Genomic DNA, 21,508 nt, shown 5'->3' with positions numbered 1-21,508 from the left:
AGCATTTATAATGACTTGGAACTTGGCAAACACGTGCTTGTTTTGGTATAATGTAATTTAATAATCACCACTTCTTCCCATTAAAAGCCAACGTTAAATACACGTGGAGACTGAGCTCGTGCTTGTATTAAGGTGTCCCCGGGGAACCTGTGATGTGAAAAGCAATGACCTGAGTTAAAAAGACAAGAAATTTATACTTTAGAGGCCCAAAGAGATCACAGCGAGCCAGGATGGAGAAAAAATTTCACAAGTTTAAGCATCAATACATCCACTCATGTTTTTCAGCAGACTTTTGAGATGAAAGCGTTATTGGAAAAAAAAAAATATGTTGAAGTAATACTCCCTCTTTTGAGACAAACAGTGGTTCCCTGTGGATTTGAAAGGTGCCTTTAAAAGGTTCTAGCTTTCTCCTTCGCTGGAGGAGGTAGCTACGGTCATCTTGTATTCATAGTGGATACAATGAATTCCAACGGGGCCCCGGGTTCGCAGCAAAAAAGCATCAAAATAGAACAGAAACTTCTGGAAAAATGTGACTTTTTTATTTGTACTTTTTGCACTTATAGATCAGAGTGACTCCCTGGTTCATTTTTGCAATAAAGACTTTTGGCAAATGCTACTAACCTGTATTTGGCTGTCATGAACAATCTCTCCCTGGAAGCAAAACGCGGGACTCTACCCTTTAGAAAATCCTGCATATTTTCCTTCGTACTACTTTACATCCCCTTAAATTAACTCTTCTTTCCCAGTACATAATTCCTCTTTTCTCTACATGCATTTTGCATTAGCTCACATTAAGCTTTATTCTCCCTCATTCATATGAATAATTGGTGTGTTGGACTTGTTTGGTTAAATCAGATACTACAGTTAGGATGGATAATGTGGAAGCGCACGCTGCACTGCTGCTGTTCTGCCTCTAATGGCTGAGGTTGTAATATGGCGATTGCTTGGACGTTGGCTGCATTTGTGGTTGAATCCCGGGTGCTATTAGTATGTCTGTGCAGTATCGAACATTAGCAAGGCGGCAACACTAAACCACCCAGGATTTGAATCTGCGGTGCTTTTAATCAGATGTGTTACTAGCACACTGCAGGAGTCAGGAGAGTACAGCATTAAATTGACAAATAACTCAATACAATGTTCAGTCCACACAGCCAAGTTAATCTACTGCACACACACACATACTACGTGCATGCAGTTAGCCATTTGGCACATCTAAGCTAACGTATCATAGCCATAATCATAACAACCAAAACAAAACCGGCTGCAGCACGTCGACCCATGGATATAGTTATAATCACAGCTACCGCCTGTCTCGATCAGCCTCGGGAGCAGCTGATGCAGCTGATGAACTAGCTCCTCTAGTAATCTTTGTAACTGCTGCAGCACAGACTTGTGTATGAGCAGCCACAGCTGAGGCTAGAGCCTGACAGCCAGCATTAAGGCTATAAAACAGCTGATAATGCAACACTCTTTGTAGAAGATTGTGTTACAGTCGTTCTTCCTGCATTCATAAACAACTCAGGCTGTCAACACATAATGTCTCTAGTCCTGTCGGTGGATGCAAGATGACTTCTTCAAGCATAATATTCAGGAGAAAAACTGTATCATATCAAGAGCAATACAATGGTTATCTCCAAAATGTACAAAATGCACCAGTGAATGCAGAAAGCTTTCCCGATCAATGGAACGAGTAGGAGCTGGGGAGCTAACAAAAAAGCCATTCAAACAAGAATCCGTTTCGAATAAAGTCTCGCCTTGTTTTCAGTTTCAAGAGGTTCTGTGCATGCATTCAATAACAATGTAATTAACTGCTGTTTCTGGACTGTGCCTGTAATGCAGCTACATCACAGAGTTACTCAAATAACCAGGTTTCAAACATATTAAAAGGATAATTAGACCACAGCCAAAATGCATTTGACAGGAAGCAGAAATGCTGGCAGCAGCATAAGTGCCGCCAATTAACGAGCACTTTTCTTATGTTTCCCAGTTCTCACTCTCCATCTCACCTTAAGAAGCATACTTTTTCCTCATGACTTTATCACACACCTTATGACCAGAGCTAACAGCAAGTCAATTTATAGCTACTGTGAATCCAACTTAACATGAATCTTTTCTGGATCGCACCTACAGAAGTGGCATGACCTATCAAAAAGTCTTATACCACCATGTTCCACACGATAATGAAATCTCATCTGACTCTAACAAATCGGTTAATAAGGAGAAGCTACATAGTATTAGAGTATGACTTTATAGTATCAGAAGTTGTACTAAAATTCACAAGATGAACGCTTGAATTTTTGCAAGGCTCAATTGCTGTAAAGCCTATCTATAAAGTCTACACAAACTACTGCAAATTCACTCTAATAAAAGGAAGTATGATTGTCTGTGAAAGGCTCAGTCCTCAAATCTCCGACTTTCCTCTCTGCACACTAACATTGACACCTGCAATCATCAGTGCAACTAACTCCTGAAGTTGTCAGATGGTGCCAGTTCATCGGGTTCCTCTTAGATAGGAATGAGTCTGCCTACAGGAGGCAAACTGACAGTCTGGTGACCTTGTGTATGGACTTCAACCTGAAGCTCACTCCAGCGGAGATAATTGTAGACTTCAAGATGAAACCCTCCCCACGAGATCCCAGGTACCTGCCCAGTTTAATCTATGAAGTCTTCGCGTTTCCTGGGAAGCGTCGTCTCCCAAACAACAACATCAACTCCCTCATCAAAAAAAGCACAGCAGACGATGTGCTTCCTGCAGCAGCTGAAGAAATTCAACCTGCTGAAGTTAATGATGGTACATTTCTACTCCTCCATCACTGTATCTATCCTCACCTCCTCCATCACAATCTAATCTGCTGTCACCGCTGCCTATACCACCAACAACACCTCACGCCCCCACCTGCATGTCAGTAATATCAGGTATTGGATATATGCAGGTGGAATAGCTGGCAGCTAACTGTGGTTCTCTTCTATGCATAATGACTGTAATGAGCAAATATTTAAACAATTTTAGCATCACAACAAGTTCAACTGTGACTCCATAAATGGCGACTTGAAGCATGCTCAATCACCCAGATAAGAAAATCCCAGGAAGTTGATTCTATTCATCTGGACGTAGAAATTTCAGAGGAAGAAACCTTTTCTCACTCATCCAAGTGACTCAGCTGCCTGCAGGTTTTCCTAACCTTGTTTATAAGCTTGAATTGGGTTTCTATGGACTATTTCCCACTTTTTTAACAACTGAATATGGGCTAAATATTTATAACTCACCAAATTGGATTTTGCTTGCTCGAAGTCTAGATGGATGTCTCAGAATGACAAGAGTGTTGACACAGGGAGGTGTAACCAGCAGCTCTCTGTGAAGCCAAATGTCCATTAATTCACCAAATTGGACCTCTTGACTGTGTCTGTGACTTCTGAAGCGTTTTTAAGGGAATTATCTGACCAATAATCCAGAATACCGTGTGACGCAGCCCACTTGGTGCTCGTTGCATCGGTACAGATTATGGATTCACGCTGCTAACCAAGCTTAAGAAGTCTGCTAGCAGATAACGTTTAACCTCTGTCTCTCTTCCACAGCATGTCTTTTATCCTGTCTTCCTTCTCTCACCCCAACCGGTCGCAGCAGATGGCCCCGCCCCTCCCTGAGCCTGGTTCTGCGGGAGGTTTCTTCCTGTTAAAAGGGAGTTTTTCCTTCCCACTGTCGCCAAAGTGCTTGCTCATAGGGGGTCATATGATTGTTGGGTTTTTCTCTGTATCTATGAAGCGCCTTGAGGCGACTTTTGTTGTGATTTGGCGCTATATAAATAAAATTGAATTGAATTGAAATTGAATTGAATAACTTAGCACCAGATTTGTTGATTTCTGTAACTTCCCAAAAACAACATGGTGGTAACCAAAATGCTAACGCTGAGGCTTCAGTGTCACCACAACTAACATCATTGTTTTAATCATTTTAATCATCACATGATTAGATTATTTACATTATTTCCTATTATTTTATCTTTAATAACGAAACTTTGACGAACAGATGCATGTATTCATCCTCCTGTCACGTCTCTCGATTTAAAAAGCATTTTGTTTCTTGTAGTTATTTGCAGGCTGCTTCAACTTGGATTAAAGATTTGGCGTCTCATCCCACAGACTATAATGAAGGAAAGCAAGTTCAGTAATTCATGTGATCGGATTTCATTATCACATAATGATTTGTTATCATCCTTGGAACTGACGTGGGAGTAACAGCGGAACATATTTGTCTTCTATTGACACTATGCGCACGCACACACACACACACGAACTGACAAAAAATAAGAAGAGGAGATGAAGAGAATATGAGCTCTTGATTGTTAGCACACTTTCATGTATACTTGGAAACACAAGCAAACTCTTCCACACTGCTATATACAAAGCCACTGAGAGGTAAAAATAGCCTTTGTAACAGTATTAGCGCACACGGCCAATTAACTGGTTTTGTGTTTAGAGGCTTGCAGCACTCCTGAGGCTACACAATCCACCAGTGAGAATACGGAGCTAAAACAGACATCTGCTTTTGTTTTAAATGCTGAAAGGAGATAAAGGAGAAATTTCTTCTCAGATACTAAAAACTCTTATGGAGGGAATAATCAATCTGGAACACCGCACTGCAGTCCAGGAGATTTTTAGTGTTGTGATGGTTTTTTTCTCTTTTCGGTCTATCTGCTCGCCAACAGCCTGCCTAATTCACTGCTGCCTGTACCTACATTTGCCCAGAAAGCCATCTGACAACGCCCTGAGGACAGACAAGAACCTTTTTTATTTAGCTATGGATTTTTCTTGTTCACAAAGAGAGCAATAAAGGTAGCCTAAGAAAAAAGAAGTCTTTTCCTAATACCTTCACCTATGGTCTTTGTGTATCACTTTTCATGAGAGATTACTTACAAGTTTCCCATACGTGAAAAAACAAAGTCTAAAAGCACATTTTTCCTGCTTTTACTTCCTGCTTTTGCTACCATGGCCCCAGTTTTTAAATGCAATGACCTGCTCTGCTGTAGACATGTCGCTTAAATCTCTAAAGAAAAGCAGAGAAAGAAAAGATCCTTTGTCTGAATGATAACAAGGCAAAACAGTAAAACCTTTCACTGAGAGGAAATTTAGAAGAAGAGGTGTAGGATTGGAGAGCTTTTTAGACCTATTTATTAGAGTGAACTCATTAGTGGTCTTTTCTGTAAAAGAAGCCAGGACGTGCTGTGAGGAGAGCGCTTTATGAATGTGAAGCCATGGGAACAGTGACCCACCGCTGAGGACGCCTGTCTGGATCTAAAATATCACGTGTACCAAGAAAAGTGAGCACTGGTGGGCAGTGTTGGGAAGGTTACTTTTAAAATATATTCCATTACAGAATACATGCCCCAAAATGTATTCTGTAACGTATTCAGTTACGTTACTCAATGAGAGTAACGTATTCTGAATACTTTGGATTACTTAATATATTATCATGCTGTTTACAACTACATGAATGTACTATTGCTGTGATTTATTACTGTTACTGAAGGTCCGCGGCTCCGAACCGTAGTAAAGGGACCTCTGGCTAATACGGTGGGTTCTGTGTCGGCTCGTAGCCGAAAACTAGCTTTACTTTGTTGTCTGGGTCAACTTTGCTAGCGAGAGACAGAGAGAGGCGTTGAAAGGCTGCTCCAACATAACTTATTGTTTTTGGAGGAAAACACGAACACGGTGTACAGTCGAGTCTTAAAAGCTTACTTACAACTGGGCTCGTCAGGCACTCTTCTTGGCTGCAGTGGTTATTATTATATTTACATGCTTCCAGCTCCCATTTTTGCTCGATGACAGCTCGTACTTTTCCTTTTTCTCCCTCCCTCGCTCACAGACACATAACAGGTATGGCAGTCCATTCTCCCTGCAGCACGGACTACACTGCCTATGATGCTACATTCTTTAGAGCTATACCTGTAGCATTCTGCCTATTAGCTTAGCACAACAACAACAAAAAGCGCTCTCTCACCCAGGAAACACGTAGAGAGAGAGCGTAACCCTGTAACCATGGCAACCGTAACGCTGCCACCTGGAACAACAGAACGTAGCTGTCAAACAAAACCCAAACAGTCCTGACCCGCCACAATATGAAACAGGGAAGTACCGCCGTGTAATCCATTTATTTCAACAAAGTAACTGTATTCTAAATACCACCTTTTTAAACGGTAACTGTAACGGAATACAGTTACTCATATTTTGTATTTTAAATACGTAACGGCGGTACATGTATTCCGTTACTCCCCAACACTGCTGGTGGGGCACTAAAGAGGTTTAACCTGCTGTGCTGTTCTTTAAAGAAGTGCGACCTTTAAATGGAGAATCACCTATTATTTTTTCACAAGAAAGAATCTTGATCGATCAATGAACTTGTGAAGGAAAGGTGTAATAAAAAACTACCTGTTTTTGAGAAACCTCTGTTGCAGTTGGAAGCAAAAAAGGAAAACATGCAGTTTCCAATCAGGATGTGCCAAGACTGTTGGAAGCAGAAAGAAATGGACCATCCATCCATCCATCCATCCATCCATCCAGGGGGAACCCATCCCAGCTGTCATGGATTGGGAAGCAGGATACATCCTGGATAGGTCAGCTTTCTTTCAAAGGGTTAATACACAGAGACAAACATTTACACTCACAATCACATACGGTTAATTTAGAATTGGCAGCTAACTTAACATCCATGTCTCTGGACTATGAGAGGAATCCAGAAAGCCATCTGACAACCCCCTTAGGGGAGAGGACCCAATCAAAGTGAACCCTGAAATCTCCCAGGACTTTCTTCCTGTAAGGCAACAGTGCGCTCCACCATGCCACCGCTTTTCGAGGAATTCAAATTGAATCTCTTTTTTTTACCTGTTCTCTCGAGAGAAATGCACCATTATGTTTCTTGGGTCTGTCTAATTCAGACTGCAGCGTCCCTGCTCAGGGTTAATGTGGTGGTTTGTTCCCTGTTCACTCTTAGGATTTTGTGTTTTTACACTTCAAAGCTGCTTGCGTTTAACACTTGAACTTGTTTGATTGGATTTATTTGCATGGGGACAAAGAATTTAATGTTTCTCATAATTCTATTATAGTCTATGCCAAGACGATGTTATTGTCCAAAACAAAGCCTTCAGTGCGGCCAACCTTAAGAAGACCGGAGTAAAAATTCATCAGGTTCTGTGTGCATTCATCCTCCTCAGGTGCTTGTTCCAGCTCTAGCACAGACCTACATAAAAGCATAAAGAGGAACATTAATTATTTTATGTAAATCTGTACCTCAGAAAAGCTCCCTCTTTAAAGTGTACATGTGACACATGAACTGTTACAAAGCTTCATGCCAGTTTTAATATCTGTGCGGGGCAGCGCCCTCTGATTAATTAGAAATTCAAAAACTGTCATTTTATAGGCGGCATTTAAAAGCACGCATAGAGCGCCTGCATTTCTGAGGCTCTGTCATATTTGCATGAGAAAACAATTTTGAATTGTTCGGCCGCTCCACGGGAGTTTGTAGCTGTAAATAAACATTTGGTTAACATAAACAAGGTGCAGGGTTTCGACAAGCTACAACTCCAATCAAGTGCAATTTAAACAATCTAAATCTGAGTGGTGACCAACAATTGTGTGATTACAGTTAGTCATGAGTGACTTTACAAGAAAAACAAAGCTAATTGTAAATGTGTTTACACTGCCTGGGGTGCATCTATTTAGATCAGAGGTCCCGAACTCCAGTCCTCGAGGGCCGGTGCCCTGCAACTTTTCCATGTCTCCCTGATGCAACACACCTGGATATAATTAGTAGGTCATTACAAAGACTGCATGCTGAAGGCTGTGTCCCAATTCAGGGTCTGCACGCTTGAAGTACGCGCACTAGCGTACTACGTACGGTGCGTACTATAAGTACAAGAAGTGCGGAAGTGAGAGGCTTGTGAAATGGGACAGTCTAGCCTTCGTCGCGCTGTTCAGGTTGCCTAGCAACCATGATACTAACCGCGAGGAACGTTACATACAGCTTTGTGTGACAGAAATGAAGGAGAAAAATGTTTTGTTGGTCATTCATTTTTGTCATGACATCACTTTGATTAGTTGAGTATCTGAGGCTGAGACCACAGGACTGTAAAACATGATTGTTGGGCTTCATTTCTGTACTGAACAGTCATTTCAAGATTAGTTAGTAAATAACAATTAGCTAGTGTTGTTCATGAGACTATATATATATATATATATATATATATATATAGGCTTTAAAACCAAGCTGACGGTGAAAGTACAAACATCACTAATGTCACACAACTTTGCCAACATGTGGCCAACAGTAATGTTTTATTGTCCTTTGTTATTAAACATTCGCACATAAATAAGTGACGTCATATTCAGTACTTACTTTTGACAGTTCACTCTTGGCCGCTCCCTTCTGCCGTATTTTGCGGCAAAATTATCCACACCCACCGCCGCGCTATGAATTGTGGGATGTAAGGGACCACGAAGCGTGCACCGGACCACGCTTGATATTTGGGGAAATCGACGGCGCATTTGGAGGATGCATTTGAAGTACACTTCAAATTGGGACAGCCGTCGTCGCGTGGCGGTGACGTAATCGCACTTAAAATGCGTACTTTAAGCGTGCAGACCCTGAATTGGGACACAGTCGAAGTGGCAAAACCCTAACCCTGCTCAAGTGAGTTTAAGTAAAGTAAGTGTTTAAAAAAATGTACTTCTAAAAGTACTTTTATTGCACCATGTTCATTCACTCATGAGCTGCTATAACATGAATCAAAACTCAGTCACGTTCTATAGTCTTGCTAATGACCTACTAATTTTGTTCAGGTGTGTTGCAACAGGGACACATGGAAAAGTCGCAGGACACCGGCCCTTGAGGACTGGAGTTTGAGACCCCTGATTTAGATGTTAGTGCTTTGCTTTATTTTCACCAAACCATTACTAACTGTCGCCATCCTGGGTCGTGTGACCCAGTTTAGAGTTGTCTTATATTTTGATGGTTTATGGTTTATGTTTAAGTTCAGCTCATTCTATTTTGCCATGGTTGCTGTCATGATCCTGGGTCTTTTGACCCAGCGTTTTAAGTTTGAGTTTATTTTGATATTCATGGTCTATTTTCAAGTTCATTAGATTATCTAAGTTCATTTGTTTATTTAGATTCCCCTTGTGTCTTCTACCCCTGTGTTTTAGTCTCCTTTTGCCTTTATGTGTTTCATGCTGCGTGTCTTATGTCGTCAAGGTTATATTGTCTCGTCTGTGTCTCATGTTCCTGTTTTATTTTGAAGGTCTGTGTCCTATGTCAGCGTAGTCAACTTTGCTTCCTTTGTCTCGTTATGTCAGATTAGTGTCAGCTGTTTCCCCATGTGTTCCCACTTCCCCTAATCACCTCCTGTGTATTTAAGTCCTCTGTTTTCAGTGTGTCACTGTCAGGTCGTCTGTGTTCACGCCACGTTTTCCATGTCTAGGTTTTTCTTGTTGTTTATTTAGTTCTCCCAGTTTAGGTTGATGTTAATTTACTTCAGTTTGCCTTGCCCTTTCTTTGTACCTTTTTTACCAGCCTTATTAAACGGCTCGCTTTTTGTTAACATTCAAGTTCTGTTCCCTGTTCCTTGGAGTCTGCGTTTTGGGTCCTTTTTTCAATTGATACAGTCTGCCTCACCAAGACTGTGACGGTTGCAGTGTTAGTTCATTGTTTTTTGGATCCCTTTTTTGTCATTGCCCCCTGTGTTTAAGACTCCCTCGCCCTTCATGTGTTTCTGTGATGTCTCCAGTTCCCTTTTTACGCCGTGTGTATTTTTAGTGTGCGTGTTCCTCGTCAGTTTGTTATGTTAAATCCGTGTGTCTTAGCCTGTCATGTGTTCCATGTCTGCATGAACTATGCCGTCAATCTTGTGCTGTCATGTCTGCATCCCAATGTTTCCTGTTTTACTTTGAAGAGGTCTGGTGCTCCATGTTCAGTTTCACTTCCTCTGTGGTGTCATTATGTTCCTTTGTGTCAGCTGTGTTCCTCATGTGTTTCCACTTCCCTCATTGCAGTTCTGTGTATTTAAGTCCTCTGTCTTCCTTTCTGCAGTGTCAGGTCATCGGTTTTATTTGTCTCTTGTGTTTAGCATTTAGTTTAGCTCTAGTTAAGTTTGCTTCATTGTGCATCTGCCTTTTGTTTTGTACCTTTTCCGAGCCACAAACAGCTCGCTTTTTGTTAAATGATATATATTATTGTTAAATTATAGTTTCGTTCCATGTTGTTCCTTTTTATGTCAGCTAAACTCAAACCAACATAACTAGTGAAAAAAAACTGCTAGCAGGGTTACAGCTGTAACACAGGAAAATTTTTCTTTATGTTTTTTACAAAAAGTCAATTGCAGCTTCATATTTCTTTCATTTATAAAGTATTTTGGATGAATACAGATAAGTGAAACTCCTACTTTGGTATAAGAAAGAGTAATGCAACAGACTGAGCGCTCTTTATGTGCTATCAGGTTTTCCTTTTCTTGAAGTTTATGGAAATTGGCTTATTAGAATTTATGATACTTCATATGGCACAGAAGATGACGGACCACATTCAGTGTATTGGCATGAAAATGCTCTTACCCTGCACAAAAAATGAGCTTGCACACAAAATCACCGTCAGATTCATGACACGTTCTTACCGCTATGGGTGTCATAGTGAGTCAAACTCATTTCAAACCCACTGGCTTGCGCTCACTGCCTGAAATCTTTATACTATCAGTGGACCGGTAGCAAGTTTATCATAAGGTAAACTGGAGAAAACGGTAGCAATGTTATAAAATATGAGCCTGCACCACTAAGCTAAAAAAATAAGGAAAAGTATGCTTGAAGAAACTTAAATAATAGTGTCAGAGAAGGAAAGGGCACAGCTTTCCAAAGTGTTTAAATGGGATATGTGACATTGAAGAAAACAGCTGGAGGAGAAATTCACAGGAATAAAGCTGCAAAGTACGTTACCTTACAGAAACATGTAATGTGATCACAACACACCCAACATGTGACATGCAGCACATACATGGAACATGTGATAGCGTAAGCAGCATATATAAATGGAAGAAAGGGATATGGATAACGATTTTTTTTTTGGCAAAGCCAGAAGTTTTGGGTCAAAACAAAGTTTCTGTCTCCCAGTCACAAAGATGAATAGATAACTGTTTTCAAACTCCAGATAAAACTGACCACTGGTGCTATTGTTATTATTCTGTTTTCAAGTTGTCACTGAAGGAAAAAGTAAAAAACTGTCTTTCCTACACTGTCACGGGAAAGTCAATTGAGCTGCATGAGGACAGTTTGCTCTGATATCATGGTGAGAACTGCTGATTGTTTGGTTTACCACCTGCGGTCTGAAGCCTGAAGAAGATTGCCATATACCTGCTGTGAAGCGCTGCTGAGTGAGTGATGGCTGAGTGCGTGTGTGTGCATCATAAAAGATGTGAGGAAGTCGAGCTACGTGGATGAGTATGCAAGAAAAAAAAAGGTGTTTAAGGATTAAAGGGTTAAAGTGCATGTGAGGAATATTCAGTTTAGCTCTAAAAGCTGCGAGTGTGTGTGTGGGGAAACCGTTTATTTGATTTTATTTCTTTCGGTGTGTTTTTAATTTGTGTAGGTGTGTGCGTACAAGCTTTTACAGTTGTGTGGGTGAGCAGCAGAAATCTTTCATCACAGTCAGGTGGGCGAGAAGGAGATAGAAAGCCTTCAAAAAAGGACAAAAACAATAACAGCGCAATCTTTGTAGTTTATGGGTCTGAAATTGAATTTGTGCATCAACCCTGTTCACCTGCCGTGTCACAGTGGGTCATGTCATTTCAGCTCTGCCGGTGTTTTAATCTCCAAACCTGTGGCGAACTCAAACTAACCCCTCTCACCGGCTGACCCCAGAATGGCTGAAACGAAGCCATTAAACTGTCTCGTCCAATTCCAGAGCCACTTAATCTGACACGCACGGCCATATTCAGCCCCACAAAGTCATTCGGTGATCTATTAGCACACTGTGATTCTCCCTTACCAGAAGCTATCATAAAACTTTAATGTCCTTCCAAACCCCCCACCTCGGTTAACCGTCATGTAAAGTAGGAAGACAAAGCCAGCGTGACCCTGGGTGTTCCTGTGAGCCACTGTACAGCTGGACTATTTTATACAGGACACTGAACGTATACATGTGCGCCGTTTGCATCTTTTTCCCTCTCTATCAAATTTTCATGTTCTCTTTCTTTGCTCTTGGCTTCTAAATCAAGTCTGAGCTGATGTCCGTCTCGGCTACTCCGTTCAAGTTGCTTTAATTCAATTTACTTTAGTTTCACACAATATAGCTTGATTGAATCTGAAATCCACTGAAATATTCCTAATACGATTCTGGTTGTTCCTTGAACCACCAAAGAGAAGAGGAAAAAGTTTGTGTTGTGTGTTTTTCCATTAATTTGATCAACTAAAATCACTCTACGGCAAAGCAGTCGGAATATTTTTAAGGCTGTTGTCACAGTCGCATTTCATTATACATCAATTACATACTGTGAGTCTTGCAGTATTTCATAGTAGACAGTAAGCACAAGTTTGTAAAGTCTGTTGTGATGGCATGCCACACATGGTAAGCTCCACACCTCACCACCAGTTGATTCACTTTAGTTTAATTTACAGTCACTACTTTAAAATATTCTACTTATTGTTCAATATTGTTTCTTTATTAAATGTATCTATTTTTCCATCACACCTTCCAATCAGTGTTGCCAACTTAGCGACTTTGTCGCTATATTTAGGGAGTTTTCAGACCCCCTAAAAGTCGCTAAAAAAAAACGTGAAAGCACATATCACTTTTATTCTCAACAAGCAGTGGGTGCTGTAACGCAGTCAGTTCTTCTTTTACTCTTATGCTGTTTTGTGGATCACAAGGTTTAAAACTACTTATAAACACACACACACAAAGTAACTCCACCAGAGTGCCTATTTCGAGTCACTTTTGCCGGTCCAAGCCCGGGTAAAGGAGCAGGGTTGGAATTGTGACATTAAAAAAACAATAATTGCTAAAATAAATTTAATTTGTAGTTCTAAATAAATTCTAAATGCATTTAGGACGTTTTTTACTCACTTTATGTCTCTTCCACAATGTTATTTCTCTCTCCAACAACATAGATTACAATTACATTAGCATGACCAATTATGCAAATTAGGTGATGAAGTCATTTAGCGACTTCTAGTGACTTTTAGGATAGCCAATAGCGATTTTCCTTACTGAGGAGTTGGCAACACTGCTAGCCAGTTAGCTAGCTAGCTAGCTAGATAGATAGCATAAGTTTAGAAGTCTAATGGCTTGGGAAAGAAGGCGCACAATTTAGCTGTTGTTCTTTAATATGGCGTGCACACATATTAACCTTGCAAGGTCAAAGTTCTGTTTTATGTTATATTAATACATCTTTCTTTGTTTGAGTTACCTGGGAGTTGGCTTCTCCTCCTGTCTGGCAAAAGGTGTGGCAAAGGGCTGGTAGACCTGAAGTACCACTGACAGCCTAATTGGATTGCACCACATGCTTCATGGCCTGGGGGGGTGTTTCATGTTTGTTTAATTGTTTTGTATTAGTTGGTTATATGGCAGCCATCTTGTTTTCCCCCGTGTGTGTCATTTGGTTTAGCTAAACCAGTATTTAAGTTCCCCCTGTGTCATTTCAGCCGGTCAGTTTATCATATGTTTGTTTGAGGTTTTGTTAATTATTATCTTGAGTTTAGTCTATTGAGTTGACCTCTTTTATTGGTCTGCCTGTTTAATTTTTGGCTTTGTTAAATATTTCATATTTTTGGGTCAATAAAACCCCCTTTTTGAATTAAAACACCTGTGTCCTTTATGCTTTACTGCTTGGTCCCTGACATCTGTAAACAACAGTAATTTCAAAAGTGAAGTCGGTACTCATGCATTCTTTCTAAATGCCAATAGGGGGCCCCCATCTGAGTACACAAAGAAGTTTAGTTGTATAAAAGCCTTTGCAAAGGCACCTTTTCCCTTATCATGTGACCACTGTAAACGGTTATGGTCTTAATTAGTAGTCTCAAGTTTTTTATTGAGCTCATTTTGTAAACTGCGTTCCCCAGAACAGTCAAAGGATGTAAAGTTATGGTGTGTTTTAAGGTGGAACTACCATGTGATTGACGTGTTGCTACAGTGTGAGCATCCAGTGTCTCAGGTCCTCAGTCAGATCCTGCAGAATCTGTACTGGCGGTTTTATTTCACTCATCGACGGCTAATGTCACTGTGGCTACTTCCACCTTTTATATAGTCTGACACAAACCCTTTTAAAAACGTGGCAGAGCTAATGTGTCATACATCATTTATGTGTATATGAGTACAGAAGACACAGGCAAGTGTTAGGTCATCCTGAGGGCACAGAGCCGTAAAAGGTGAGCAGGGTCGTATGTACACGAGTGGTACAGGGTGGCACTGCTACCCTTAAATATGAACCAGACCAGGGGTGTATATTTGCCCAGATAAGTTGGTCTGAATATTTCACAAACCTGTAATCTACTGGGATTAGGGATGGGTACCGGTATCGGTTCTGACATAAACGGTAGTAACCAGACCGAAAAGCACCGCATATTTCGGTGCTTTTTTTTTTTCCTGAGACATCATACACTTTGGATTCTAGCCAATCATTTTACGTTTCCAAAGATAGTAGGCGGGCCCAGGTACGTACGTTCTTTTAGAGCAGAGCTACAGATTAAAAATGCCCAAGGCGAAGCGGTCAAAAGTCTGGCTGTACTTCACAGCAAAAGATGCAAACTCAGCAGCCTGCAACAAGTGCTTTAAGGTGATACTGTGATACTGTCAAAGGAGGTAACACCTCAAATCTGATGAAACACCTGGCGACGCATAGCGTTTTTTTAAAAGCAGAGAAATGCGCCGTATTTGACAGCTTGCTGCGAGACCTCACACCGAGTGCGGGTGTGCTGCCTGTTATCGGACCCGGGGTTAGCAACATCCCCCAAGAACCCGAAGAGGAGAGTCCTGGCCCCTAGCCCTGCCAGTGTAGCAGAAATGATGACGGATGATGATGCAGCAGCAGCCGTTCTTCTCTGCGTGAGTAGCTTAATGTTGTTCGTGTGTAATTTACGTTGAGTAGGTTAACCACGTTATTGAATTAATGCATGTAAGGTGAACTAGCAAACACCGTTGTAGTTACATGCGGCTGTCTTCTTGTTTGATGGCAGATACTCCCTTCACCCTGGCAAAAAAAGCTAAAATGACCAAAGAAAAAGTGGGAAACAGTTAAACATGAGAGGTTTTTGGACAAAGTTTGTGATTTTTCCATTGTTTAAGCACTGCTTCCAGCCAAGAGTGATGCCATATATGCCCTATAGCTGCAGAAAAGGCTAACATTGTTATCTTTTTACAAAAAAACAGCTAAACATGAGAGGTTTTTGGACAACGTTTGTGTTCTCCATTCTTTAAGCACCAGTTTGAGCACCGGCACCGTTTCAAAAGTATCGGTTTGGTACCGGTATCGGATAAAACCTAAACAATACCCATCCCTAACTGGGATATTCCACACAAACCATCTCTAATGTTTAAAGAGAATGGTCCAAAAAAGAGAAAACATACAGTAAGTAGTAGTTCTCTGGGCAAAAACGCCTTGTTCATGCCAGAGGTCAGAGGAGAACGGAACGACAGCTTCAAGCTGGAGGCCATAGCATCTCAAATAACCATTCATTACAACCAAGGTATGCAGAAAAGCATCTATGAAAGCACAACAAATCAAGCTTTTAAGCTGATATGGTACAAAAGCAGAAGACCACACCAGCTGCAACTCCTGCCATCTAAGAGTAGGAAGCTGAGGCTACAGTTCACACAGGCCAAAAAAACATCTTGTCTCAATTTCTGTGATGCGGGGACGATAACGTCAGAATTTGGCATAAACCATGAAGCCATAAAGCATGAATCTATCCTTCACTGCATCAGCGGCTCAGGCTGTTGGTGGTGTAATGGTGTGGGGAGATGTTGTTGGCACAGACTTCAGTCCCTTAGCACAACTGAGCATCGTTTAAATGCTACAGCCTACCTGAGTATCGTTGCCATGTTCATCCCTTTATGATCGTTGTGTACTCATCTCCTACTTCCAGAGGAATAATTATACTTTGTTATTATAGATCAATCTAACTAAGAGAAAACACAGTCATTATAATTATCTACACCTACAGCACTGATGAAAGTGATGTACTAATTACTGAATCAATAATTATGATCCAACAGTATATATGAATCTGAAGATGATAAGCAGGATGTTTAATGAGGCATTATTACTGATTTCTATTTTTACACCGTTGTGTATTTTTTAGGATCTAAAAACTTCTACAAAACCTTTTTAAATTAGCGCAAGTTTAAGTTTTAAACGTCGATTTTTCTGGAACTGCTCAAAATGTGAAAGAGAACGAAGTTTGATCAGCTATGATTCACAAGAAGAAAAGAAAACACACAGAGTCCAACAAAGATATGTAAGATTCAGACGATAAAACATGAAGATGGGCAGATTTAATAAGCAAACATGTCAGTCAAAACAAAAAGAAAAGAAGAAAAATCTTGTCTTAGCCTGTGTTAGTCTAGACGGAGCCTCTTTTTTGTGTTTGGCTTTTTTACTTACACGAGGCACATCTGATCCAGTAATATCATTTCAAACCACTATATATTCATTTTGTTTTGTTCTTGAAAACGTCATTATTTATACATGGATACATGATTTGATGATGCATCGTTTGTTTTTCCCTCCCAAAGGGAACACATAAGAGAGTTTAAATAAACTGCCACGCTTCGTAAACGCCTCGTTTTCGTCACGCTTAATATAGAAAAGACAGATGATAATATGAAAAAAACCTATTTAGCAAAGGGAGAAAAACCCTTAAGGAAATACCTGATCACACATGAAAAGCGCTTGACTTCAGTTTTTACTCAAAACGATCTCACTTGCTGTACTCTTAAAAGCCGATTTACAGACTGAAGCGTGTCTGAAAGGAGGCTTTATGTCTCGTACGCGCATAACAATTTTTATGTCCCCACATTTCTGTCTCCATCTTCATATTTTTCGCTCTTCCTCGTTCTGTTCATTTAAATTCAGCCTCTCTGTCCTTTCCGTCTCATTTTCTCAATTTCACTCTCCTCTCTTTTTATCCCTCTCGCTCTTTGCTCTCCAATGGCAGGCTGTCCCCTCCAAACTTCCTGAGTAAATGGGAATTTGAATCCATTCAATTAACCCATCAGCCCACTCTGTTTTTCTCCCCGTCTTCTGTCTTCCTTTCTTTCTTCTTCTCTCTGCTTGACTTCTTCCACGAGAATATTATTGAGCTATCGCTGCATAAAACGTTAGCCCAACCGTACAATACTATCATAATAGTCATATCAATCAGACACTGCTGCTCACCTACCATTGAATTGCTTTGACAGTAATTGATGCCTTACTTCACACGCACAAAGGCTTTCGGGGAAACAGCACAGCCTTTGTTTGCCACATGCAAGTGCACCATTAGAGGGAACTTAAACTTCCCACATGAAGACCAAATTTGAGGAAAACAACCAAGTATTGTTGAAAGGTCCCTATTTCATCTGCATGAGTGATCCCCAAGTGCCAGCTCGCTTGATTGTTCGGCATAAAATTGCGCTGCCGGTGCTTCTCTCCTCCGTGCTTCTCTTCTGCTTTAATGTGATGCTGGAGGATAAGGGACAGCAGACTGCAGAGTGTCCACTAACTGGAAAGGACTTGATCACGCTCCTGTCTGGTTTGTTTATTTAAAAATAGCTGCACCTGCCTTTTATCCCCGCCTCGTGCTCTGTTTGCGTGGCTTTTATCTGTCATACGTGATCCCTGGGGGCATATGGATGTTTCAGGTATATTGTTCCATCACAGTGGATAAAGTAGATTTGAGTGCCATTTATTGTTATATATCTACAGAACTGATTTTTTTTCCCCCAGAAATTTGACGGTCCTCAACAAAGATGTTATTTTATTTTGAAAGACCGTGGATCTTTATCGACTCACCGGGTTTACAAGATTGATTTCAGCATTTGTTGCGACTGCCTCCAGTGCTGAAAGTGTCAGCAAAATGGCTCAAATGTGAGGAGGATGCTGAGATCTCGTTCAAGATAAACAGGCAGCTAATCTGAACTGATCATCTTTGTCTTGCAAAAATGTTTAGCGTCTGCCTTTGAATGCTTGTGTGGTTATTGCTCCTGTGGAAAATACCACTCGCCTTGATATTACCGCCTCATATTGATGATCATACTTATCAAATATGGATAGGTATTATAGGAAGGTTTATATTTACTGTGCAAACAATACAAAGTATGGCAGAGGTGCAATGAAACTCAGGTGGTTGAGACTGAGTGGAGCCTATTTTAAGTGCACACCTAGGCACGAACAGATTGTGCAAGTATAACGATGAACTCTGCGGTATGCATATATTACTAGAGAATGACAGTGTGCTTCGTCTGTTTTGGGTTTTTTTCTTTGTCAAAATTTCTGCAGATGGAGTCGGTTCACCAACTGTATACGGGCTGCATAATAAAGGATTTACAGCTGGAGACAACAGCTAAAAATCTTTGTGACAAATCTGTATACCAGCCACGCCCCATCAGGTTACAGACCCCTGAGTGTAAACGTCTGGTTAAACCTGACCAGCTTGTTCTCATGTTTAGGCTTTTTTCCCTTTCTACAAAAATTGTGTTGTTGAAATTCATATAATAAAGTTGGTTTGTTGGACATATCTTACATGAATTGGCACTGAGAAGAGTTTTAAATAGCAGCAAAAAGTAATCATCACAAAGTTGCCAGATCTGTCAAATGAATCTATTTTTACAAGGATATCTAATGTAACTGTTACACACAAAGATACGCAAACAGATGGCTGTTGTTATCTCTTTTCTGTCTCTCAGACTCGGTGGGTGTTGGACTCTGCTTAGCCACGTTGGTGGAGGGTCTCCACTTCGCTGGCCTCAGGATTTCATCTTTGCTTTTTGCAGATGATGTGGTGGTGACCTTCTTAAGTGTCAAGAGAGATAATTAGTACCTCCAAGTCTGAGACCATAGTTCTCAGCCAATAGGGGGGAGTGCCCACTTCAAGTCAGGGACCAGTTACTGTCCTGAGTGGAGTTCAAGTATATCAGGGTCTTGTTCACTAGCGACAGGAGAGAGAAAAGCAAGATGAAATCCTACAGTCTGCTTACACCATTAACATATCCTTTTTCTTTCTCAGCCTTGTGATAAGTTCAAGGTTTGGACACAAAGTTGCAATCACAGTATTGAAGCCTCCAGGAACAAAAAGGCACAGTGGTAACACTACAGGTCTTCCAAACAACATTTGGGGGTTCCTGTGCTGTTGACCTCGGAGTATTTGCAAAAGATCTGGAACTGATATCATACCACCTTGGAGTTTACCTGGATTAACAAGCTCTGTGTCAGCTGTTAAGGAACCCTGGTAAGAAGCTACATCTGCATCCTCCTCTTCTTCAAAACGGCCCACCATTAAACTTAAGGCTGTAGAAATAAAAACCAATGAGCTCTAAAATCAAATAGTAACCAATTTTAGGTGAAAACAATAAGATCCAAGATTCCAAGTTCATGAATTTCATTTCTCTCAGCATTATTGCTGCTCTAAAGAAGTAGCAACCCCCCGTAATGAAATTAAAAGAGCACAGTGCTGTGGTGGTTAGCATTGTTGCCTCACAGTAAGAAAGTCCAAGGTTTAAGCTTTTCGGTGTGTTTGCATGTTCCCTGTGGCTCTATGGACTCTCTCTGGGTACTTCCTTCAAGCATGGGTTAAGTTAATTAGTAATTCTAAAATTTCTAATTGAATATCTCTTTCTTTCCTGTTTTCTCTCTGTGTTAACTGTGTAACAGACTGGTGGCATGTCCCGGGTGTACCCTGCCTCTCGTCCCATGACAGCTGGGATAGGCACCAGCCTCCCGTGCATTCACAAATTGGATAAACTTATTTGTTGTCTAGTAATTGCTAAGAGTTAGGAAAACAATTCCGAAAAGCCAAAAAACAAATTTAAGAAATATTCTCAATGCACAGGATTAGATTCCTTCATCTGATGATGACATACACCTCACATGATTAGTTTTAGAAGAATTCACATCTCTTTTTATGGTGAAAAGTAACAAAACTAGCAAAATCAGATTTCTATAAAAACTGACTTGCTGCAGAAGCAAATCCTGATTCAAATCGCTGTTTATGCTAAATATCTGTCTGCCTTGGCTGATAGAAAACATTTAATTCCCTCCAAGCTGATGCCGCTACAAGAAGATTGTGCAGAAACAAAAGTTCTCTATCTCAATCCTACTAAAGAGTACAATTTGGAGATGCATTGTGGGTAGCTCTGTGCATACTAAATGTATATTGTCTCCCCCCAAGATGAGTTATTCCTGAGTTTGCGGCTCTAAACCACTTTACTGCAAACATTCTGCAGGAACTCATTCTGCTGCAGACTGACAGATAATTGCCACAGAGACTCGTGTGTCCCCACAGCTATCAGGCTGCACTTTAACAGGCCCGAAACAGACACCGTTAACCAACCAGAGCAGGGTACACTGGACACAAACTAGGATTGTTCTATTATGTTAAACCACTTTTTCTCTGCCTCTATCTAGCGATCTCAATAAAATAATAACATTTCATTACAAAATAACCTGTGGGTTGAGCAGAGCATCACAGATTGAGCATCAGAGGAAGGACTTGCCCTTTAAATTATTAATTCTTTTTAACACATTTAGCCTTGGGTTTCTTTGTCTTACTAATTTGCTCCTGTCCCTCTGCAGTGGAAAGCCATGTTTCTGCCTCTCAGGAAAGTAGTTTTAAAAATCTGAGCCTGTAGTGAAAGACTCTCGGGATGTACCGAGCTGAACTGCTAAATCTCTTGAGGATCTGCTTCTGCCGGAGCCCTCCCTAGGATCAGCATACTGATGTAAAAAGTCGGTCTCATCCATACTGACACACTTTTTTTTTTTTTACTCATTTTTTAGGTGTTTTTGCATCTGTTTGATAGTGAAAGTAGCAAAATGTCAGGAAGAAAGGGAAATAAGAGGGACAGTAAGTAAAGGTCACGAGCTGAAATTCGGCTGCGAGGATTTTCAAGCATTTTTTTCCAAAATGAAATGAACATTTTATGATTTAAGCCAGAAAATCACTTCCTCCTAATCATTTATTGCTTTTCTTTAAATTTACAATGTGTCAGTGATAATTATTCAAACTATTCATTCTTGTTTGTTTTGTATCCACACTCTAATTTTAAGTTTCCCTTTATGTGAATGCTCATTAATGAGAATAAATGAGAAATACTATCTCGTATTTAGGAAATTATTTTGTTGCAGAGGCTGAAGCAATACTGAAATAATTATAAGAATAATAATAATATTATCTGGCAGATGTCTCTTTACCAGACAGATATATTGTATTACAGGGGTGAACATGTGGTATGAACGATTTAGTTCTCCTTTTGGCAACAGAGCTGAATCAGCCTGTTGGAGAC

At 40.5% G+C, this 21,508-nt stretch overlaps 1 long non-coding RNA gene across 1 annotated transcript; it reads left to right on the top strand.

The window, feature by feature from the left end:
• The first annotated feature begins 10,263 nt into the window (after positions 1–10,263).
• LOC146492773 (uncharacterized) lies at positions 10,264–21,287 on the top strand. The gene is made up of 2 exons (XR_014871859.1): positions 10,264–13,178; positions 13,221–21,287. It is a non-coding gene; the product is annotated as an uncharacterized LOC146492773 (long non-coding RNA).
• Positions 21,288–21,508: the final 221 nt, after the last annotated feature.

Source organism: Neolamprologus multifasciatus, chromosome 22 (genome assembly GCF_963576455.1).
Source record: "Neolamprologus multifasciatus chromosome 22, fNeoMul1.2, whole genome shotgun sequence".
In the NCBI taxonomy this organism is placed as follows: domain Eukaryota; kingdom Metazoa; phylum Chordata; class Actinopteri; order Cichliformes; family Cichlidae; genus Neolamprologus; species Neolamprologus multifasciatus.
The sequence above is the reverse complement of the archived record's forward strand: the minus strand, read 5'-3'. Positions and strand labels throughout refer to the sequence as shown.